At 32.9% G+C, this 23,959-nt stretch overlaps 2 protein-coding genes across 2 annotated transcripts in view; both read left to right on the top strand.

Annotated features, from left to right (window-relative positions):
- LOC127735942 (long-chain fatty acid transport protein 2-like) overlaps nucleotides 1-23,959 on the top strand; it is an 89,327-nt gene that overhangs the window by 36,655 nt on the left and 28,713 nt on the right. The gene's annotated exons all lie outside the window — the stretch shown is intronic.
- The window catches only part of LOC127735943 (uncharacterized), a 65,759-nt gene continuing 59,722 nt past the window's right edge, over nucleotides 17,923-23,959 (top strand). The window contains exon 1 of the mRNA XM_052246395.1: nucleotides 17,923-18,011. The gene's annotated coding sequence lies outside the window, so the exon portion shown is untranslated. The remainder of the gene's footprint in view (nucleotides 18,012-23,959) is intronic.

Below are 23,959 nucleotides of genomic sequence, written 5' to 3'. Positions count from 1 at the left end.
TTTCATTAAACAAGTGATCGAAACCAAAGTTAATACCGGTTGTCCTAATACGAAGTACAATCACAAAGTCATATAAATCCACATTATATGTAGACAAAAAATACTCATTTTCAAATTCATTCTATTATATTTTGTGAATCATATTCGCGGTTTTAGTTTAAAATAAGTCTCTTATCTTGAACACGAAACCTTCCTAATGACCTTTCGTTCATAAGTATATAAGTTCATACGATTATTAATATTTAAAAGGAAATTAATTTTGATGTACACAATTTATCAAAAATTATCATGGAATTTTAGAAACTCGTAAGTCTTGAAGTTATACAGTATTATTTTCGAAGTGACGGTTGATATGACCAAAGTCCAAATCATTTATCAAAGTGCTATATATCTATCAAATAACATTTTACAGTTAATCCCAGTAATAATGTTTTGATTTGCTTCTGTTTTTTTTTATTTGTTTTATTTTCAAAATTGTTTTAAACTTTAAACTTTTGCACTTAGAGTTAAGTAAGCATATACGACGTAACAGCATGCCTTATTAGGTATCCTATAAAAGTGAACTTTTCTTATTAAACACCATGCAAGTACCATTTGATAAAAGTAGGAGTGAATAGCTCTACAATTATTTGGTGTGTTTGTGTCCTGAAATCTTACTAGTAGATTAGGAAGTTACCAACGCGGATGTTTTATCAGAATACACTCGACAATACACAATAAAATGACCAAATCTTCTAAACAAAAATTAATAAAAGACATTAATACACCTCTTAAATAAAGGCAACAGTAGTATACCGCTGTTCGAAAACTCATAAATCGATAGAGATAAAAACAAATCCGGGTTACAAACTAAAACTGAGGGAAACGCATCAAATATAAGAGGAGAACAACGACACAACAAAAACACAATATTAAAATGTAACCCACACAGAAACGAACTATAATATAACAATGGCCATTTTCCTGACTTGGTACAGGACATTTTAAGAAAAAAATGGTGGGTTGAACCTGGTTTTGTGGCATGCCAAACCTCCCGCTTTTATGGCAACGTCAAACACAACACCAAAACGACAACATCACATGACAGGACCACAATACAAATAAATGGGAGAACATAAAGGACAAAGATATATTAAATCTACAAATTAAACTTAGGTTGAAGCGATATCAGGCGCTGTGTGGTAGTAATGTCTTGGCACCATAATTCAAATAAATAACCATTTCTCCCGTATCACTACTATGCGTGTCGTAATCCGTGTGTACTTGCAGATGGAAGAGAACAAACAATGTCTGTACTTTTATGTTTTTTTTTAGTTTTCAATATTTATTTTAGTGACCTTTCTTTTCTATTATTTTTTTCTCGTGCTTCAAAATGCTTTCTATGGATAGTTGAAAAATAAAAAAATAGTAGTTTAAATTAGTGTAAACAATATTTCATTATGAATTACTAGTATACAAATTACAATATATATTCACATTCACAAATAGGATTCACAAACAAGCAACGTAAGTGCTTATGTTAATCTGTCTCCTTGGTTAAATTGGATACACTATACACAAATAAATCAAAACTACACACTCTGTTACATAATAAAAATATTGATAATGTCAGTTGAGTTTCATAATGAACTAAAAAAGAAAAGAAAAAATTTCAATTAAATTGAATAGTTTGAATAAAGGGTTGTGTATAGGATCTGCTTACCTTTCCGGAGCACCTGAGATCACCCACTGTTTTTGCTCAGTCTTTAGTTTTTCTATGTTATGTTTTGTATACTGTTTTTGTCTTTTGGTTGTTTTCCGTTCGTTGGCCGTGATGTTGTCAGTTTTTCTTCCATTTATGAGCTTTGAATTTCCCCTTGGTATCGTCGCCCTTTTTTTAATGTAACAAAGAAAATATAGAAAACATACAACGTTTATGCGAGTAAATTGTTTATGCTTGCAGAAAGCTACAGGTCACTGATTCATAAGATGGATGGTTGACGAGAAAGGAATTCAAATACACTACTGTGAGTGCATGCTTTTTATGTGCGTGTGTGGCATAAATTATATGTTTAATAAATGGCAACCTTTGAAATATTGGAAAAATTTGATAGCTATTATTTTGTTTGTATGATAAAAGGCTCCATAAAACCCTTCTGAATATGTTTTTCTATGCTAATTTATACCAATATCCAACTGCGTCTCTATTTGTCCTCTGCATCTATTATCTATCATTGTCCCTATGCAGATCTTGTCAAATAATATTTTCTATAGCCGCCCTCTGGAATTGTTTTCAAATGTTATTATACATCACTGCCCCACTAGCGCCAATTTCTACCATTGTCCGTCTGAGGATGTTCGCACATGCTATTTATAACATTACCTCTCTGAATATGATCTCATTATCTATTTCTAATTGTGCTCCTCTTAATATGCTCTCTCACGCTTTTTTCACGACTGTGCAATTGGAGATGTTCTTATATGCCTTTTTTCTACTCCTGTCCTATTGGAAACGTTCTCACATGGTATTTCTGTCACTGACCCTTTGAATATGTCCTCGTATACTATTTCTTCCACTGCCCCCAAGAGATGTTCTCACATATTATTTCTATTACTGAACCTAGATCTCAGATGATATTTCTATTACTGCCCCTCTGAACATGTTCTCATATGCTATTTCTTTTACTGCCCCTTGAATTCTCAGAAGATATTTCTACAACTGCCAATCTATTACTATTTCTACTACTTCCCTAGAATTGTTCTCAGAAGCACATTCTTTTTCTGTTTTCATATCGATCATTATCTTTCAAGAATATCGATAAAAGCAACTCTAATAAGTTCATTCCTCATCATGTTCACAGTCTTTGAATCTCTCTGCATGCTGGCAAATCACACCTAACGTCACAACCTCCGTGATTGACGTCATTAGACAAAGTGTTTTGAAGAAAACAGCATGCAGAAGAATGAGTAGAAAATAGATTTTTTAACGATTTGTTATTTATGCATTAGATAGGCGAAAAAGTATATTGTGTTTATGAAGTTGTAATCGTGAGCGAAATATAAGAAAATAAACAAAGTATTCCTGTGCTCAGTTTCAAATTCTAGAGAATTTCATGTACAAACTTTGTAGGTAAATCGACGCATTTTTTATGAACTCGAATTAAGTTAACCAATGGATTATAAAAGTTCGGAATACAGCATCATACAGAAAGTGTTGGATTCCAGGATTCGGACCTTTCGGGTTGCCTGCATGCGGACTTTTACGAGTATCAAATGAATATGTTATTCTAAACTTTTTCATCGATTTGATTGATGATTTTTTTTTATAACAATCTTTTAGTCTTGCTTGAATCCGTAGAATAGAATAGAGGGAACACATAACCTGCGCACCTTAGTCGGTATCAACGGTTTATATTGCAAATATTATCTCTACTATTATTTGTATGTAGTGTTTTTATGGATCGTTGTTTCTGTGCTTCATCGACTTTAGTACCAGTATTCATTTAGAGATCTTCTTCTTTTACAAATTCATATGTGACGTCACTTTGTGTGTTTTTTTAGAATTTCAAATGTGACGTCACTTTGTGCGTTGAGGCTTTAGCTAACTCGGCTGTGTATTTTTATATGTTGGATTAAGTTGTTTTATGTAATGTATCCGTTTTTATTCTGTAGTCAGTCCCCACTTTGGTTTTATCATGTATATCTATTATATAGTCATTTTATAAAATTTACTGTTTGCAAAATTATAAATTATTCTAAATAATAAAGATGTTCTTGTCCCAGGCAGAAAATCCTGTCCGTGTTAGGCGTAACTTTTTGGAAGTTTTGGTCCTCGGTGGTCTTCAGCTTTGTAATTGTTTTGGCTTTCAAACTTTTTTTATCTGAGCGTCACTGGTTGGTCTTGTGTGGACGAGACGCACGTCTGGCGTATTGAATTTTAAGCCTAGTACCTTCTGCTAGCTATTATTCGTGTGTTTCTTTGTCCTATATGTTCTCCCATTTATTTGTATTGTGGTCCTATCATGTGATGTTGTCGTTTTGGTGTTGTGTTTGACGTTGCCATAAAAGCGGGAGGTTTGGCATGCCACAAAACCAGGTTCAACCCACCATTTTTTTCTTAAAATGTCCTGTACCAAGTTAGGAAAATGGCCATTGTTATATTATAGTTCGTTTCTGTGTGTGTTACATTTTAATGTTGTGTTTTTGTTGTGTCGTTGTTCTCTTATATTTGATGCGTTTCCCTCAGTTTTAGTTTGTAACCCGGATTTGTTTTTATCTCTATCGATTTATGAGTTTCGAACAGCGGTATACTACTGTTGCCTTTATTTATGCTGGATCGTCCTAAACATGCATGAAATATATGCAACTGGACATAAAGCAACCCAAAATCAATCAATCTTTATGCTGTAAGAACTTTTAGACATAACTGAGTTGATCATTCACCTCACATAAAAACAAATTGACGTAAAGGAACCAAGAGTTCCAAGTGGTGAAGTTAAAATTATCCCTTCGTAAATTTTACGGACGCCATCATGCGTTGGTTGATCGTTATGGAATATCTGTTTCACATAGGACCACGGGTATGAACCAATTTTCGTAACTACAATCCCGTCCCCTTTTCCCCAAATGTGACCTACCGAATTAGACTTATCACCGGGTTTGTACTAACATGAGCAACACGACGGGTACCACATGTGGAGCAGCATCTGTTTACCATTCTGGAACACCTGAGATCACCCCCAGTTTTTGGTAGGGTTCCTATGGCTCAGTCTTTAGTTTTTTATGTTGTGTTTTGTGTACTGTTGTTTCTCATTTTAGCCATGGCGTTGTCGGTTTATTTTCGAATTATGAGTTTGAATGTCCTTTTGGTATCTTTTTCCCCTCTTTTGACGTAAATTAGTTTTATGTGAGAAAGAAAGAGCAGGACTGGTGGCATTACACTTGAACGAAACATTAACACCAGAGAGACGGAAACAAATGTGTTATGGTGCCACAGTAAACAATCTGCCGACCTGGATAGCTGTCACATGAACACATTTTGATATACAAAACAAGCAGATGTGATATGATTGCCAATGAGACAATTATCATTGACTTGGATAATCATAGGTCTGTTCTATGTTCCTTTGGAATTTCAACCAAAGATGAAGAACTGGATCTTGGATACCTAAACTACATAAGTGTCCTTACAAACAACGGTATATTGCTGGGTCTTCCAAGTGCTCCACGAAACCTCTTTCTAAATTATTAACATCAATTTTATCAGCAATCACAGCCGGGTTTCAAAGTTATTGTGAAACTACCTATTCAAGAGGTGGCATGGATCAGATGTGGATGCTAAAAAATTGTATAGATCTTTTAGAGTACATACAATCTAAGACTCTTTCATCTTGCAATAGTATTAAAACATTGGACTTTTCTATACTTTACACAAGTATTTCCCATTCCAAACTTAAAGACAAATTGAAAGAGTTGGTCCTGCTTTGTTTCATAAAAAAGAATGGCCAACGTAGATACAAGTATCTGGTCTTAGGGAGGGATAAATCCTACTTTGTAAAAAATCACTCTGATTCTAACAAAAAAATTCTCTGAAACTAACATTATCAAGATGCTTGATTTCTTGATTGACATAATATTTGTTACGTCTGGAGGACGTGTTTTTTTAACAAACAATCGGCATTCCCATGGGAACTAACTGTGCCCCTCTTCTTGTCGACTTGTTCCTTTATTCAAATGATGCTGACTTCATACAGGAACTTCTTAGGAAGAAAGAAAAGGAGTTAGCAGTATCTTTTAACTTTACTTTTCGCTACATAGATGATGTTCTCTCACTAAATAATTCAAAATTTGGTGACTATGTTGAACGCATCTATCCCATCGAACTTGAGATAAAGGATACAACAGATACAATAAAGTCTGCCTCATATCTTGACTTGCATCTAGAAATTGACAATGAGGGTCAGTTGAAAACAAAACTTTATGACAAAAAAGATGATTTCGTAATTGTGAACTTTCCTTTTTTATGTTGCAACATTCCAGCAGCGTCTGCATACGAAGTATATATCTCCCAGTTAATACGATACTCCAGGGCTTGTATTTCCTATCATGATTTCCTTGATAGAGGGTTGCTGCTCACAAGGAAGCAATAAAACCAAGAGTTCCAAGTGGTGAAGTTGAAATCATCCCTTCGTAAATTTTACGGACGCCATCACGAGTTGGTTGACCGTTACGGAATATTCGTTTCACAGATGATAGCGGATATGTTCCTAATGTCGTAACTACAACCCCATTCCCTTTTCCCGAATGTGACCTACCGAATTAGACTTATTACAGGGTTTGTACTAAGATGAGCAACACGACGGGTACCACATGTTGAGCAGGATCTGCTTACCCTTCTGGAGCACCTGAGATCACCCCAAGTTTTTGGTGGGGTTCGTGTTGCTCAGTCTTTAGTTTTCTATGTTGTGTTTTGTGTACTATTGTTTGTCTGTTTGTCTTTTTTCTTTTTTAGCCATGGCGTTGTCAGTTTATTTTCGACTTATGAGTTTGAATGTCCCTTTGGTATCTTTCGCCCCTCTTTTATCAACAAATGTGGAACAATTCAAAAAGAAACCCAACGACCTTATGTATGCTGAATGTAGGCTTCAGTTGTTTACCGATGTTCAAAGCTCATAAATCGATTATCAAATTATGGTTACAAACAAAAACTGAGGAATCAAATGGACTCCGAAAAGAGACAGAGTGAGTGCGTTTAAAAACAATAAACGAGGAACAAATATGACAGACGACAACCACTGGATTACAAGCTTTTGATTTGGTACATGGACATAAGAAACGTGAAGGTGTGAAAATAAGAGTGTTAACAATCCCCCTTCTCCTACAATCTGGGACATTGGTATAACAGCACAACAGAAAATCAAACTGTTAATATTTGTTGGAAAGGGCTTGACTCATCAGATCAACACAAAGCAGAAAAACAACTAACAAACCCAAACACAAAGCACCGACATTGTTTTTGTACTCTAAGCTTCAATTTTATCTTTTAATATTAAAAAGAGAGACAGAAGACACGCTTGGATACACATAAGTCAATGACAAACTGACGACGCCATAGCAAACAAAAACGAAAAAAGGTAAAAAAAAACAGAACACAAAACACAACATAGAAAACTAAAGACTGAGCAACACGTATCCCACCAAACACTCCCTAACTTGCCATTTATTGATCTACTAAAAGACATTTTCATCAGTTGTTTTTGTTATGATGGTCTGACTAATTGATGGCCATCTAACGCCTAGTTGCAAATACTATATATACATAATCCTCTCAAAAAGAGGTATATGCGATAAGAACATATAAACTGGCACTCTGAGTGGGATTTTTAACGTCGTAACTCATAGAAGAGAGGTGAAGGATAGAAAAGGGACATTCAAACACATAACTCGAAAACAAACTGTAAACGCCATGGCTAAAAAAGAAAAAAAAACAAACAACAGTACACAAAACAACATAGAAAACCAAAAACTGAGCAACACGAATCCCCACCAAAAACTGGGGGTGATCTCATGTACTCCGGAAGGGTAAGCAGATCCTGTTCCACACATGACACCTATCGTGTTGCTCATGTAAGTACAAAAAAAGTTCACATTTGGGGAAAGGGGACGACATTGTAGTCACAACAATTGGAACATATCCATCGTCACCTGTGAAACAGATACTCCATAACAGTCAACCAATTCGTGATGGCGTCCGTAAAATTGACGAAGGGATGACTTCAACTTCACCACTTTCAACTCTTGGTTCAAAAGCTTCCATGTGTGCAGCAACCCTCTATCAAGGAAATCATGATAAGAAACACAAGCCCTGGAATATCATAACAACTGGAAGATATATACTCCGTATGCAGGCGCTGCTGGAGTGACAACCCACAGGAAGATATGTCATCCTTCTATGACACTTTATTGTGAGTTCGAGTTTGTCTGGTGGAGAAGCAGCCATTACTAATTTTAGAGTCTTTGGTTTGTTTAAGTCGAAAGTTGAAGCAACGACCTCCATAACAGAGACGAGGAAGTTACCACAGACCACCGAGGCGATGGATATTACGTTTTAGGAGTAAATAAAAGATAAAAGACACGACAAAACAAATTATTTAGAATTATGCAAAGTAAGCTTTCAACTTCGTTGTGGCAACATGATCCAACATTGCAGCTGCTTTTTGGTCCCTTTTAGTCATGAATCTTTTCACATTTTTACTTATTATCACATCCATAGCTTTCGAATGTTTAGTTTTGAGCATTCATGATGAGGATTTATCCAGAAAAGCATTTCGGACGCAGGACATTTATAAAGAGTTTTTTTTTTCTTCTTCATTTTATAGTAACCAGGTTACTGGTCTTTTTACAAAGGTTGATCTATGAACTAAGGAATTGAAGTCAAGTGTACCAGTAACTAATCGTTTGAAGCTCGTCTACTTAAGAGCACTTATCGTAAATCAATGCACCATAAAAATGAAGTAATGGTTGGATAAATCATTTCGTCATGTGAATCTTATATTTTCATATTGCCATTTTTAATAAACATGGAGATAGCTATATATTTATGACCCAAGTGCAATGCATCTCCCTATACAACTATAATACAAGATGGAGATGGCCAGACAATTCTTTGAACTGACACGATCTTTTTATTCTGAAGCAATACATTAATAAAACCTATATATATATTGATGATGTTGCAGATTTTTGTAATTATTACAAGAAAGTAGATGTTGTATGATTGCCAATGAGCAGACTATCCATCAAAGTTCAAATGACGTTCATAAAGTAAATATAGGTCACTGTATGGCCTTCAACAATGAGTAAACATACCAATATTCAATTTACCAAGTCTAATACAGTTCACACATTTCGCCTTGTTACGATCAGTTGGTATGTTTTCATATGACGACGGAGATTGTGGTATAATTAGATGAGACAGCAAACCAAATACAAACAAACCAAAAGACATTTATTTTGTTGTCCAGTTTTGTCACATGTGCAGTGCGGAGGCCGTAAAAGTTTTCTCGTGCTTATACATTACATTTCTGACGTTATTGTTGAGAAAACATCTCTTCTTATGCATATATACTATATTTTTGTATTTTAGTTTCTCTAAGTTTGTTTGTTGTTATTGTTATGCAGTCCAACTGGATTATTTGGCATATCAATTCACCATTTTAAATGGCATTTGCAAGAAAAAATAAATTTTGAACCTTAATTGCAAAGAAATTGAACCATAAAACTATTTTTAGACCAGGTAAATAAGGAAGTACAAAATATACAATGAAGTATGCTTTCAAATGGTATAGAATTGATGGATGCATACAAACCATGTGTCTTTCCACTATACATATTTAGGTCAAAGTGTCTTATGTAAATGGTAGGTCTTTTCCAATTTCAAAATTAATATGAAATACACATTACATATATTCAATGAATTATTTATTCAGTTTATAATATATTTACATCATTTTATGAGTGATTGGTGGTGTATACCACATCGATTATATTAAATATGCGATTATATTTCTAAATGTTTAATAAGACCAGCCATTTTTATTCAGCTGTGTCATTTGTCATTGTAGGATGATATTAAATTCATTTTCATGTTATACAAAAATAGAGAAAATCTCGGCCAGATTTCCTTCCTGTTTCTTAAAAATGAAAGTTCGTTGAAATTAATTTTGTATTTTCCCAGATTGTTAAAATGTGCTTGTTGTTGGTTATTCATTTTACTGTTTGTATTATTTGATTGCGTTTATGTCTTTGTTGTTTACGCTTAAATCAAGCCGTTGGGTTTCTCTATTGAACTGTAGCATTAATATGTATATCATTTGGTTGTGACACTATATTCGATTTTCAATGGAATAATGGATTATTGCATACATGTGACAAAGATGCATTGTTATAAAGGTTGCAGGCATTCTGAATGATTCTTAAAACTGAATAAAAATCATACGAAACACTTGTTTCGATAAGGTCATTTTTCATAGTAATTTAGAAAGGTTTAAACAAATTCTCATTATACAAAGGAGGTCAAGAAAACGGCAGGGATATTGATTCAAATGAGTATCTATCGAAAAAACACAAATGCAGAAAAGGTGTCTCGCTCTAAGACATATTGATTCTAATCAAATATCACCATAAATTGTTACTAATGTTAATCAAACTTACATGATTAGGTTCCAGCTATAAAGCTGTACGAATAAGCTGGGGGTTGGTGAAACATAACTTATATGAAATATCTACGGATAAAGCATACATCCTCACTGAGATAGACGGACAGACTGGGAAACCACGATGCGCGTCTACATTTCCTCGCAGTGATATGGGTTGGGTTATGTCACAGGTGGCAATCAGTAATTATCCCTTATCAATACAGCTTTGGCAAAACATATCCAGAAATAACTCATGGGTCACTTTTTGCTTGTCTTACTTTCACCATTCAAATATTTCTACACATTACGGCACTAGGGAGATTCCCTCTTCATTTTAATATCGCTAAATATATGAGCAGATACTGGCATAAACTAGAACATTTGGGTACATGTTTTTAGTTTATATAAAAAGGAAGCATATTTGGAGTCAAAGTTGCGACATGAATTAAAAATGTCGTCATGGTATGCATCTTCAAACTTCTTCCAAAAAATAAAACATAAAATGAGTTGGCAGATAAGCTACTTCAAGTAATTATAGCTTTGAATTTTTATAAAAATCTATATCATTACTACGAGGATCAATGGAGACTCCAAATGCACGGCCGTGTTGATGGAAATGTCTGTACAATTGTGCTGATAGAAATTTCTGTACAGCTTTGCTGATGAAAAGCTCTCTACCTATGCTGATGAAAAGCTCTGTACTTGTGCTGATGAAAAGCTCATTAGCTACTGCTCCTTTAAGACACATTTTGGTCTTGAAAGATATCTGTTTCTATTCCCCTTAGCAGAGGAGAAACTTCATTCGATTGCGTATTTTATCACATTGACTAAGAATTGAAAAAGTCGTAAACAGTCTGGCTAGGATACTCTCCAACGAAGTATGTCGCAAGTGCAACTCAAAAGAAATTGATGATGATTTTTTTTTTCAATTTCATCCACATCATCTCAAAATAAGAAACACTTCGTGTATTCTTAGATTAACGCACTTTGTCCCAACTTTAAACACTTGATTTGGTTACTCAATGTAGCGAATTTTGATATATAGATATCCGTTCTTGATTTGATTGACAAAATACAAAATAGGGAACAAACTTTTTTGTGTTAGGCACGAGGGTTGCATGGTGGTATACATACTCAACAATATCAATATGCTTTTATATACGTATTTTATTTTAGAAGGTTGGTAGATGAGCTACTGCAAGACATTAAAGGTTTGATTTTTATACTTAAAATCTATATCCTTACTTTGAAGATTAGAGGAGACCCTAAAATGCACTGCTGTGCTGATAGAAAAGTCTGTACAGTTGTGCTGATCAAAATGTCTGTACAGTTGTGCTGATCGAAATCTCTGTACAGCTTTGCTAATGAAAAGCTCTGTAACTGTGCTGATGAAAAGCTCATTAGCTACTGCCCTTTTAAGACAAATTTTGGCCTTGAAAGATATCTGTTTCTATTACCCTGAATTCGAATGGAGGACGAACTTCACTCGATCGCGTATTTCATCATATAGACTGAGAATTGAAAACAATCCTTATTCGGCCTGCTACGGTACTCCTTAACAAATTGGAGTATGTTGCAGGTGCAACTGAAATGAATTTGATGACCAAGATAATGTTTTGTATCAAACTGTGATCCATGTGAACCCATTTAATGGAAATAAACATGTGCTTTTTAAACCAATATTATAAATCCTGAAAAACTGTATATCAAGCATTTAATAAGAATTCCATTAAAGCCTAAGTTTGTTATAGAAAACGAGATGCCATATGAAATGTGACAGCTTTGTAGCATGCATATTCTCGTCTGTGAAATCTAGCTTTTTCGCCGTGTTTCACTCCTTCAGGGTCTATTCTTTGCATTTAACTTTTTTGTATAATCATGCTTGCTAGTCTACATCTTCTAATGCTAACAATATCCATGAAGACTCAAGTCTTCCTGATCCCTAAATTTCTTCTTAGATAAAAGCAACAACGTTTTCAATTTATGTGTAGTGACGAAAAATTCTGATTCTTGAGTATACTTTTTGTAGTCGATAGCGAGAAGTAAGAGTAGGTCTCTGTAATCTAATACCACGTCAACCATTACCTTATGAAATCCTCAAATCTGTTTGACTTCATCTCTTTGGACAGGATATAAACGTGGCTCCTAACACGTGTAAGCTTTATGATTTCGAGCGCACATTGTATTAAATTGTAACCACGACATATTAAATTGAACATACGAAGTAATTATATTGCGCGTAATATTTAACGAAGCTCACAAAATAGTCTCTTGTACGTACAACATTATAAATTGTGCTCACAATATTTTAAATCGTGTGCATAATATCTTTATTTGTTCGGTATTTATCCCCAATGGGGCTCCGTAATATTGTAAAGCAGAATATGACTTCTTGGAAAGCAAAACTGTATCTGTTTATACACTTTGATCACATAGTTAACCTTGCATACTTCTTTTCTTTTCCGGATAAGAAGACGATTGAAAAGGAAAGCAACTTTATCATCAAGAGGATTAAACCCTATCAAACAAAGGGAATACAAAAAAAGTGGATATTCCAACTACGAGGCATTATATATAATCAACTAAGGTAAGTACAATACCGTTATTTAAGGAGTTTACTATTCACCTGTTAAAAGATACCTTCATTAATTGGTCACGCTCACCTCTTTCAAACAGCTGGGAAGATTTCTACTCCAATTCATATTATTCCTAAATTTGGGTACAAAATAAGATGCATTTGATTATCATATTTGCAATTTTGTGTGTTTACGGTGAATAGGGAATAACTTTTTCTGGTATAAAGTCATTAGATATTATTAAAATCGTAGTTGTGTTTCCCCTTATTTTGAACAGCTTCTGATTACCACTTAATACAAGTATAATCCCTTTTCATTCTAATTTCAGGTGTTTAACATGGATGAATATAAACAGTATCTGAAGTTGTTATCTTTCGTTGTTGGAATTTCAACAGACGTTGTACATCATTATTTTGAGATTAGATTTTTAAACACTTTAACTTTCGATGCGTTTTTGAATAGTTACAAACATATTCTTTTCCACGAATATATTCCAACAGTTCAGTGTTGTCAGTGTTTTCTCCTGTCAGTTGCCGCGCCAAATAAACGTGGCTGTCTCAAGAAAAATCAGTTTTCATTGTTATTTGACTCGAGTGGACCTGCTGTACCGAATCATGCCAAGAGAAGTATACATGGATCTGTTTCCCAATATTGTTTGTGCTCCATTTCCCCAGTCAGCAATGTTAGTATTGATGTTATGGATATATCACTAGTTTGTGCCTTAGTTCGAAAATGTTGTCTTTCTATACCGGGTAAACCCTTATGGTTAGAAATAATTCGAGACACGAGAAAATACCTAGTTCATCTCTCTTCGGGTCAGCTGTCATCTCAAGAATTTGAAAAGAGATGGAAAATTGTAGAAACAGCTGTAATAGATATAGCTAGCATTTTTGGAACAACATACCAGAAGACAACAAGAAAACATATATCTGATCTCAAAATGGATACTTTATCATTGGATGGTGTGAAAGATATAATCAAAGATATTAATGACGAAGCAAAACAAGTATTAGATACATACGCAAAAGTATTACAAATAATCTGAATACTACATGCCCGTCTCTTTTATATAGTTACTAGTATTCCTTTTTGGAAGTGTGATGCTAAACTACAATATCAGACGCTTAAACATCCGTTTATAACAAAATCGTTTTTACAACAGTTTTTTTTAGGCTGTCAGACAGAGTAAGCTCTAACTTAGGAGGTCTACAATTATTTACTTTACATCGTGTTTGAGACTATCGTGACTAAGGGATAAAGACTTTATGAACCATCTTGAGTCCTCAAATTATTTTCACATGTAATGGTGAAAACAAAAGTGGATCAAGTGTATAGCATGTCTTTTTACAACAGTAATACAGATATAAATTTGTATGAAGACGTTATTAGTTGTATTTATGGAAATATTTCATTACTCCAGCATGTGCTCTTTCAAAAACATTTTTAGCGTTATGAATAGACATTGAGTACCAATAAGGTTGACGCTTTTTCGTTCTGCTGGTTGATATAGTCGAGCGTTTGATTTGTCAGGTTTTATTGTCTTCCCCTTTTTGAAATTACCTTGGAGTTCGGTAATTTTGTAAAAACCTTTTTAGTTGATGTTAGTTACAGTCTTAATTTGATGTAAATTGTCATCAATCAGACAGAGTTGATCTAAGACAGATTATCTGTTTTGTTGATGCCAGTTTGGTTATGCTTGCAAATGTTTTATGTGTGGACGATCTACAGGCACTTGTCTCTGAAATGTTTTGTTTTCATATATACCTAAATATATTAAAGTATATAGGTATTTTTTTCAGAGACAAGTGCCTGTGGGACGAACCAAATACAGAAGAAAAAACTTATCATAAGAAAAATCTACATAAAAATCAATGTTCTGATCAATCCAAAATCGGTAACTTTTTTTGACTTATACATTTACAATGTAGGCTGATATCACGTTTTCAATGTCGTTTCTCTCTCCCTGTATTGTTTCTCTACTTTGCATAAAATGTAAGGAAGCATTATATGATTTTCCGCAACTTGGTTGTATCTGATTACCGAAAGAATATGGGCAGAATAAAGAAAATAAATTCCGTATCATTTTAAAATGAGTCAAGTGATTTTTCAACATACGATTTTATAAAAAATGAAAACAACACGTTATAAATTTCATGCGTTCGAAGCGCTTTTCTGGATATACCTTCATCAGGAACGCTCAAAGCCAAATATTTGAAAACCAAAAATGTATAATAACCTAAACAATTGAAGAGCTATATAATCAGAAATGACCTAAAATAATAACCAAATCTATCTGAGGTCAACTTTGTATGAGAGAGTTGAAACCTTAGTTTCTTATAATTTCAAAATTTATTAACGGATAATTTTATAACAAACAAAATGAGTTTTCTATGAAACTTACCTGATCAATCAGGCAGATTGTTGCATCTGATAAGGAATCGGATACACGGTGATTGATAAAAAGTCTACTTTGTATTTGCGTTGTTTTAAAGGAGATATAAGGCAGTTGTTACCTGTGAAAAAAGACGAAGTCCGTATAAATAATTATTTAAATACTAATTTTTTCAAAATTAAAAGTAGAAAGACTAGGAAATGTTTAGATTATAGAAATTTTGAATAGCTTTGAGACACAATTCAAAACTCCAGGCGTTTCCAGTCAAACGGGTTTTCAAACTAACGATCGAGTTCATTTTAATCCGTATTGATAACTTGGTACCCACCTATCTAAATTGTACAATTATCACTTGGTCTACCAATAAGGAAAAATCACTTCTACTGTCGTACCAGCTGTACAGCTTGACTAACATTCCCAAATAATTCATCAATAACTGCATGTTTTGTTAAGTTTGATTACTATACAACTTATTTTTGGTGTCATTATGTCATCGATTTTTTTTTCAGATCTCAATTGTATTGTTTTATTCTCGGCTTTAACAATCAATAGCGATCGTATTCGTATTTGAGGGATTTTAACAAGATGACAAGATTTTTACACCCCTTTAGTATGTTGGCTGGATGCGGCCATTTCGTGTATAAAAATTATGCTTTTATTTTTTTCATTTAGCGATACCACGAAAAGCAGGACCGGTTTTCATTCTACATTTCTAGTTTTCGCTTTTTTCAAGTTTTTACTTTTTTGCTTTGTTGGTTTAAAAATTAGACGAGACATACATCATCCCAAAATCAGGAACACATCAATATTTGAGCATATACTCTAGAAACCACCCTCCTAATATTTGTGGATGGAACTCTACTAAATATAAACATATGCTCTTAAATGTATTTTAACTAAACTTTTCAAAGATTTAATTTGCTGTTTTATTTCAAAAATGAAACTTAACTTAAATATAAGAAAACATCAATGTGAACTTAAACGAATAGTAGGGCTTTACAAGTTTATGCTAAAATGTATGCCAATAAACTACTGTTTAAAAAACCAGCCTTTGTTTATACATTCTAATTTACTTTACAAACATCTTGTTATACCTGTACTAGACTTAACTGAAACTTACATCTACAAATAAAGCTTTTCTATAAATAAGATATAATTATGATTGAATTTTGCAAATCTATTCTTATGTCTGTCTAAAGCATAAAGGTTTTATGTATTCATTTTATCTATTAGAAACTTGCTGACGTATTGAGAAATCAGAACGAAAATAAAAATGAGATCATGAAAGCATTGGAAACCCAGTTCGGTTAGTATCTTTATAAAACATGTACAATTAAAGGTAATAATATGAACAGCATGATCAGAATCCCAACGATAAACGACATTCTGTGGAATTTGCTTGGTGGTAATTGTATGTTTTTAAAAATTACAAATTCGGGGAATCAAATTTTATACTGTTTTGTCGTGTTAATGTTCACACATTTGTTTTTCCATGTTTAAAAGAGAGGCGAAAGTGTTACCAAAGGGACATTCAAAATCATAAATCTAAAACAAACTGACAACGCGATGACAAAAAAAGAAGAAACGACCAAAAAAACAAACAACAATATTCAAAATACAACATAGAAAACTAAACACTGAGTAACACGAACCCCACCAACCGTTTGAGGAAACGGCAGGTATAAATATCTTTTGAACCGAAACGAAATTTCCAACTTTGTAATAGGAGTTTTGCACGGTATCTAAATGCCATTTAAAATTTTCAATTTTTTTTTATAACAAAGTTTGGAGACTTATTGGTTTTGCTCAGTTTTCCTTTCTTTTCAATTTGAACTTGTCCGCAGCAGTTCTAAAAAAAACCGCTTGTCAGAATTACTTAGGGTTCCACAATATGTTAGACTTACATGTCTAATGGTGCCATCAGGGTTTAAAATATTTTATTTGCCAATGATTATAACCTGAGAACAGTTAGTGATAGCTATATGTATATATATAGACAAATGGGGTCTTCAGGAATGACAATGGGAACATATGGCCTACTTCAGTTCAAAAGGTCAATAGTCAATTTTTACAGTTTAAAAAAAAAAGGAAATTCTATTGAATTGAATGAATAAAAGGGAGAGTCCTTATGGGTTAATACTTATGAGGAATTTGTTCGGGAGACTCCGTAATAGCATCCTTTTACAATCATTTCTTGTTCATTCAGATTTAAACTATATGGATAGAGAAATAAACAGAAGATGCATATTTTGAATATCTGTATGTTAATCTTATTTATATGCAGGAACAATAAGTATGTCTGACGTTAATTTTTTCTCGTCATTGTAAGGAAAAAAACTCATCAAAGATACCAGGCTTATAATTTTGTCAGACGATCGTTTTGTCTACATAAGACTCATAAGTGACGCTCGAAACAATTAAAAGGCGGAAATAAAAATAGTATGACAATGGAATTATTGTGATATGATTGTTGGAAGTATATTAGTTCCTTTATAAAAATGCTGTTTTGATATATTTTACAACTTGTTTGTAAATAAAGGCAACAGTAGTATACCGGTGTTCAAAAGTCATAAATCGATTGAGAGAAAACAAATCCGGGTTACAAACCAAAACCGAGGGAAACACATCAACTATAAGAGGAAAACAAAGGAACAACAGGAACACCGAAGTGCAACAAAAAAAAAACCGCCAACACACATAGAAACGAAATATTTCATAACTGTAAGACAGAAATACATGCATCTATTTTACAAACTTCAGAAAAACTGTCATTTGACATCCGAAATCTGACTTTTGAAGTGCAGATTAAAAGAAAGTCAATATCACAAGCTTCAACTCAGTTGACTGTAGAATGCACAGCAGGCGCAGGTAAATAAATCAACCAATCGGTTTCTATCATTATTGTATTTAATTTTTAACGTTGTAAGGGACAAACATACTATTTCTTCAAATACGTTTTACTCAGTAATAACATTGGCGAAATCTATGTTTTTGTTTATTGATTGTGTAGGATTTCTCTAGAAATTGGCATAACTAAGTAACTAAGTAAAGAAAAAATAACTTTTTTGTACACTTTTAATGTATTGATATCGGATCCCTTCAATATTTATAGCAAATGTGTTAAAGTATTTTCTTTTCATTTAGGTCTTTCCTTTTACCACCGAAAAGAACTAACTGTATTTTTATGATTATTTCTATTATTTTCATTTTTAACATAATTATTTTCCGCCACATCTCGAAACCTCTTCAAGAATATAGTATGTGACATACAAAAATGATCTTCGTTATTAAGTATTGTGCAGATATCAACTATTGGAAATCGACTATGGCAAACCGAAATATATTTCTCTAAAAGAGGTATATCACCGAATGTCGGAATTCTTTGTAACGTGTTAAACAGATAAACCATAACAGGTATAGGAAAACCGAAATTGGTTATGGCCTTTGGGTTAAGGCGGAATTCATTACATTTTAACGAAATTAATTATCATATGGGAGATAACTTCAAACCCCGAAACCGTAGAAGTCGATGAGATCTTAGGTCCTTCATATTGATCTTATTGGCACGCGACCATTATAAATTTCAAAGTGAAAGATCATTGTGACCTTTCCACCTTATAATTTTATCGAATGAAATCGGAAATCGTAACAGTCATGATGACCTTACCTTGTAAGAACTTTTGATAAGAATAGAAACACACATAGTAAATGGTTAAGAATGTATGAGATATCAAGCTGTAAGTTAATCAGAATAAGAAAGAAAAGCTACAAAACAAAACAATTGCAATCAAAGGTCCAGAAAAGTCGTAAGTGGCCAAAACTAGTCTATGTTAAAATGAGTTATAGGGATCTATTGTCAAATTTATTGAACTGCTTGACATTTAGCATAAACAAAGTTAAATAAAACTAAGGTCAATTACACCTCCGTTAAACCAATACTACCTTTTATCTTGAGAAGTGTAATCATCTTTTGAGATTCAGAAGGAAATAGGCTATCAATGAGAACAACTTGCAATGAAAAAGGGCGTTTTCTGTTTTGTTTGGACAAAGTAGCTCCTCTTTACAAATCTGTTCAAATCACCTTTTAATTTAAAGTTTTCTTTTATATTATTTCAAGTTGGAGCTGGAAAAGAAGATGATTCCTTTGCAGATGTCACAGGTAGAAGTAAAGTATCTTATTTATGTCATCTAATGTTTCAACATTGCTTTCGTTTGCACGGATTTGAACCACAGTCTTGTTTGTCATTTGCTTCTAAGAACTTAACCTTTGTTCAAAAAGTAAAATGATAGGTTCAGAGGATTTTTCAATAGCAATGATATGTGTGTTTTTGGCGATGTTTAAGTTTATAAAAAAGACCTTCAATCATCTCCAATCGCATGACACATAGTTACTGGATTTGACTAATCATTTTTTTATAAGAATAACATGACGGTGTCTCTATTGGAGATGAAAATACCGACGATTCAGAGCATCCGACTTAAAACAATTTTGTTCATTTCGCGTTGCTCAACCATAGGATTCGCCACAGTGTTCTTTGGAATTTGTTTTGGTCATGGTGTTTTTCTTTAACTTATGCCCACTTGGTATCCTTCCTTTTTTGTAAAATATTTGTCTTGGTGTCACGTGAATATATTATATTAATGCGAGAACGACGGATTTATATCATTTATTGCAAACTAAACGAGATATTATACCAACATTTGTTTTAAAAGTTTAAAACAATTAACAATTATTACCGAGCTGGGTAAGGTTTTGGTCACTTGTTCTAGTCATTTCATCAGTTGAAGTTTAATGTTTTTCGGTTTTCTAGAATTCAACCTTCATACCAGTATTTTTTGCACTGGACGAAAATAAATAAAAGGTTTGCTTTTGGAATGATCACCACCGATGAACTTATTCTTAGGGGAAGACTAGTATATACTGTTAGCAAATGAATTTCTGTAGCAGAAAGAAAACAGGTAATTTAGAGACGAATACCAAAAACGTATTATGATCGTAGAGAGCGAGCGAGAGAGCGAGAGAGCGAGAGAGAGAAAGTACAGGTGATAAGCTTTCGAATGATATATAATATAGCCGTATGTTAGGTGGGTGCATTAAAGTCGTTAACTATGCGTCTTTTTGAAAAATGTCACTCGCCTATTGGGTGTGGGTCGCCTGGCTCGATCCATACATTCAGGCCATAAATGAAAATTATTTACGTTATTAAAGACATATTAAAAATGCAACACTTGACTCCTATATATCATCTTGAACCATTGAAATATATACTCAATCATGAGTTTTGCGATTAACCGTGTAAGGAAACAACTAATATTATCAGTGTGTTTTATTATATGGAAAGGGGTATTATATAAAGAAAACCTTGAAGAAAAACCTTCAACAACTGAAAAACATCAAACCATTATCCCCCATAATGGTCATTATCCATGTCCAACAAACAAACAGATGGTTGTGACTCGCATGAAAAAAAAACATTTAACATTGAAATGAAGTTTGAAGTCAAAATATATGACACAATAGTTACAGATTTTACATCTGACATGTCTGAATCAAGTGTTAGACACTTCTGTTGAATAATCATGCAGATACTGATATAGATGTTTGAAATACTGAATTGCTAAAACTCTAAGCTTGTAATTTTTTTCGAAGTGATCTGAAAATGTACGGAAATTTAAGTTGTTCCGGCTAGGACAAATTTTGTAATTATTTATTGACTTTCGGTCCTATAATAGGGGCGTGCTTTCAAAATTTTTAAGTCACAAAGGTTTGCAACATCTGAGGCTAAGGCACAAAGGCGTAGATACAAAACAATATAAATCATAGTTATTAAACATAAACTCACCGAGACAAGTTGTAACTATCCTACTGTAAAAAATGAGATGAGGTCATAATATAGGACGTATAATTTAGGCCAATGTAAACACTAAAACAGAGATTTTTTTTAAAATAGATTTTAATTGAAAAAAGCTAGTATATGATTATCTAAATTATCCATCTAGTAGATTTAGATATCATTTGTGATCGAAACTATTATATGTAGTGTTACGTCGAAGATACCAATTCTGCCTTTTATTCGACTAGGTAAACAAATTCAACGCAAATATTTCATGAGGTCACAATGTAAACCTACAGCCGTGCACGTTCATATCATTAGTCTACATGTTTCTCATATAGACATCGACTAGGACATTTAGGCTTACACTCCAGAAGGTTTTCAAAAGGTACAGTTTCAAATATTAGCAGATAATTTTATTGTGTACCAAATTATATATGTTTAACAGTAGGATATCACTGTATCATGGAATACAGAGGACAGGGACTCAGTTTGCTGATATATATGTTTTTTAATCCTTGTAATTTTTATTTGTTTTTTTCGTATTTCCTGTCTATTTGTATAAATTATTAACATCCACACTACCATTTGTATGTTAACTAGCAACATGCATTTTACTACCCATATAGGCTGGGACTGTTATACTAACTTAGTATAATAGTCCCAGATATAGGATTTTTCAGTATACATATAATGGATAGTAAAATACACATTGCTAGTAACGGAACGACAATTTAACTTCAAGGGGGGGGGGGAGTTATGGTTTTTTCCTTAAAAAATATTCTGATCCCCAATTTGATGAGAAAAAAAAATTGTGGTCAAGCAGATGACAACGAAAAAATATTCTGAATCCAGATTTTCCCAATACCTTATAGTGTTAAATTTTGAAAAATAATAATTTGATTGATAGCATCGAAAAACTAAAAAAAAATTTACATACCCCCCCTCCCTTGAAGTTAAATGGTAATGCTCCCTAAACACATAGATTTAAGAACCAACGTTTTGATAATTTGATACATTTTAATAGACAGGATATACGTAAAACAAATAGAACTACAATGATTAAAATAAAAATATATCCACTAACGGAGTCCCTATGCTTCAGAGAACAGGTAAGATGTCTCATCTAAATCAGATATTTCTTATAAATGATAAAATGAATAAAATAATAATGCTGAAAAACAAATTGTCCCCTGCTACACTATGTGATGGGTTTTTAAACCCTTCCCTCCAACAATGAGACCCCTGATCTTCACCTGTCTGTGAATGTTTGTTAAAGGGGCATTAGCTACGAGATATAAAAAAATATAAAATATGATTTTTTTTTTGTTTAATCATTAATGAAAGTGAAATAGTGAAATAATGATTTGCTTTTAGCAGCCAATCTGGTTCAATTTTGTCAAAATAAGCTAAGACACGTCTGCAAGTGAATAATTTGACCTCACTGAATGTGTATTCATGTGACCTTCAATTTAACCCCTTAGCTGGAAATAAGTTATGCATGTATTCAGGTATTAAAAGGAAAAGAATATATTTCAACATTGAAATTGAAAAGATGGTTTTTTGTCTGAGTCAGAAATTTTTTTCGACCAAAGCGCGAACATTTTTTTAAAAGTTTTTCGACGATATCAATCAAATTATTTTTTTCAAAATTTAACACTATAAGGTATGGGGAAAATCTGGATTCAGAATATTTTTTTTTGTCATCTGCTTGATCACAATATTTTTTTTCATCAAATTGGGGAATTATCATTTCGTCATTATACTAATTCTCTTAAAGCAATTGATTCAAGTTCATTACAAATGTAAAAAAAAAAGGAACCTAGTTAGGTCAAGATCACATCAAAATTTGTGACACATGAACAGAAGGTAATTACAGTGCATAAATGTAACTACATGTGATCCATATATAATACCATTCAAAATAATAATCTCATTGATGCAAACCATTTAAGATCACATGTGATCAGTGTTTGAAAATTCAAGCAATAGATATGTAAATTTTAAGTGTTAAATGTTTCATCCAAGAAAAACAATTTTAAGATAACTGTATAAAGTTATTTTAGGTTATCTTTTTTGACAACAACAGTCATAAAAATGTTTTTCCATTAGTCATGGTAGTCCTGTTCCGTGGTACAAAAATGTACAAAATGTCACCAGGCTAATTTGGACTTATTTTCATTTTATCATTTTATTTAGAAATTGGATTTTTACAAATATATGGTTTTACAAATTAAGCAATTTACATGTCAAGACAAATTTAATAAATGTCATTATCTTAACTAGTGACATTTGATGTTAAAATGTTTGCGACAGATTTATTAATTTGTGAAGTTACTTTAGAACATACTCACCCATTCTCACCCGGACTATGCCTCAGGCTTTAAATATTCATAAAACATGACCAAGTATTATTATCTAACCTAAACGTAATTAATATTAGAATACAGCAAAGTGCTCTCAACCAATGAAATTGTTGAATTTGGTGTTTCTTGATTGTGAAGAATGAATGTAAATCATGTTTGAAGTAAGGAATTATCCTATTGTTTATGCCTACTTACAGTTCAAAACAAAGAGTTTCTATAAATAAGTTACAAATTCCCCAAATCACATTTATCAGCTTGAAAGGATTTGTGATCAAAACTGACTAAGAGTTGAATTTTAAAACAAACAAGAAAATCAAAATAAGTTGAAGTTTACTGGTGCAGTAAAATTGGTACCATTGAATATTAATATTTTCAAATTTATTAAAAATTAATATCAAAGCAATGCAAAAAAAAAGAAAAAAATGTAGAATTAAATTTAACCTAAATCTTTAGCTTAGTAAGTACGCTTACCAAAACTCAGATTCCTGGATCTGTTATTTACAAATAAAATCATGACCCTTAACATTTGGGGCGCCAAGACAAGTACCAGCTGACCCCTTTTACACATGTACAAAATGTATTTAAAAGTCCTGAGGAAACAATAACTCAATTCCTG

The sequence above is a fragment of the Mytilus californianus genome, unplaced genomic scaffold (genome assembly GCF_021869535.1).
Source record: "Mytilus californianus isolate M0D057914Y unplaced genomic scaffold, xbMytCali1.0.p SCAF_3, whole genome shotgun sequence".
Lineage (NCBI taxonomy): Eukaryota > Metazoa > Mollusca > Bivalvia > Mytilida > Mytilidae > Mytilus > Mytilus californianus.
The sequence above is the reverse complement of the archived record's forward strand: the minus strand, read 5'-3'. Positions and strand labels throughout refer to the sequence as shown.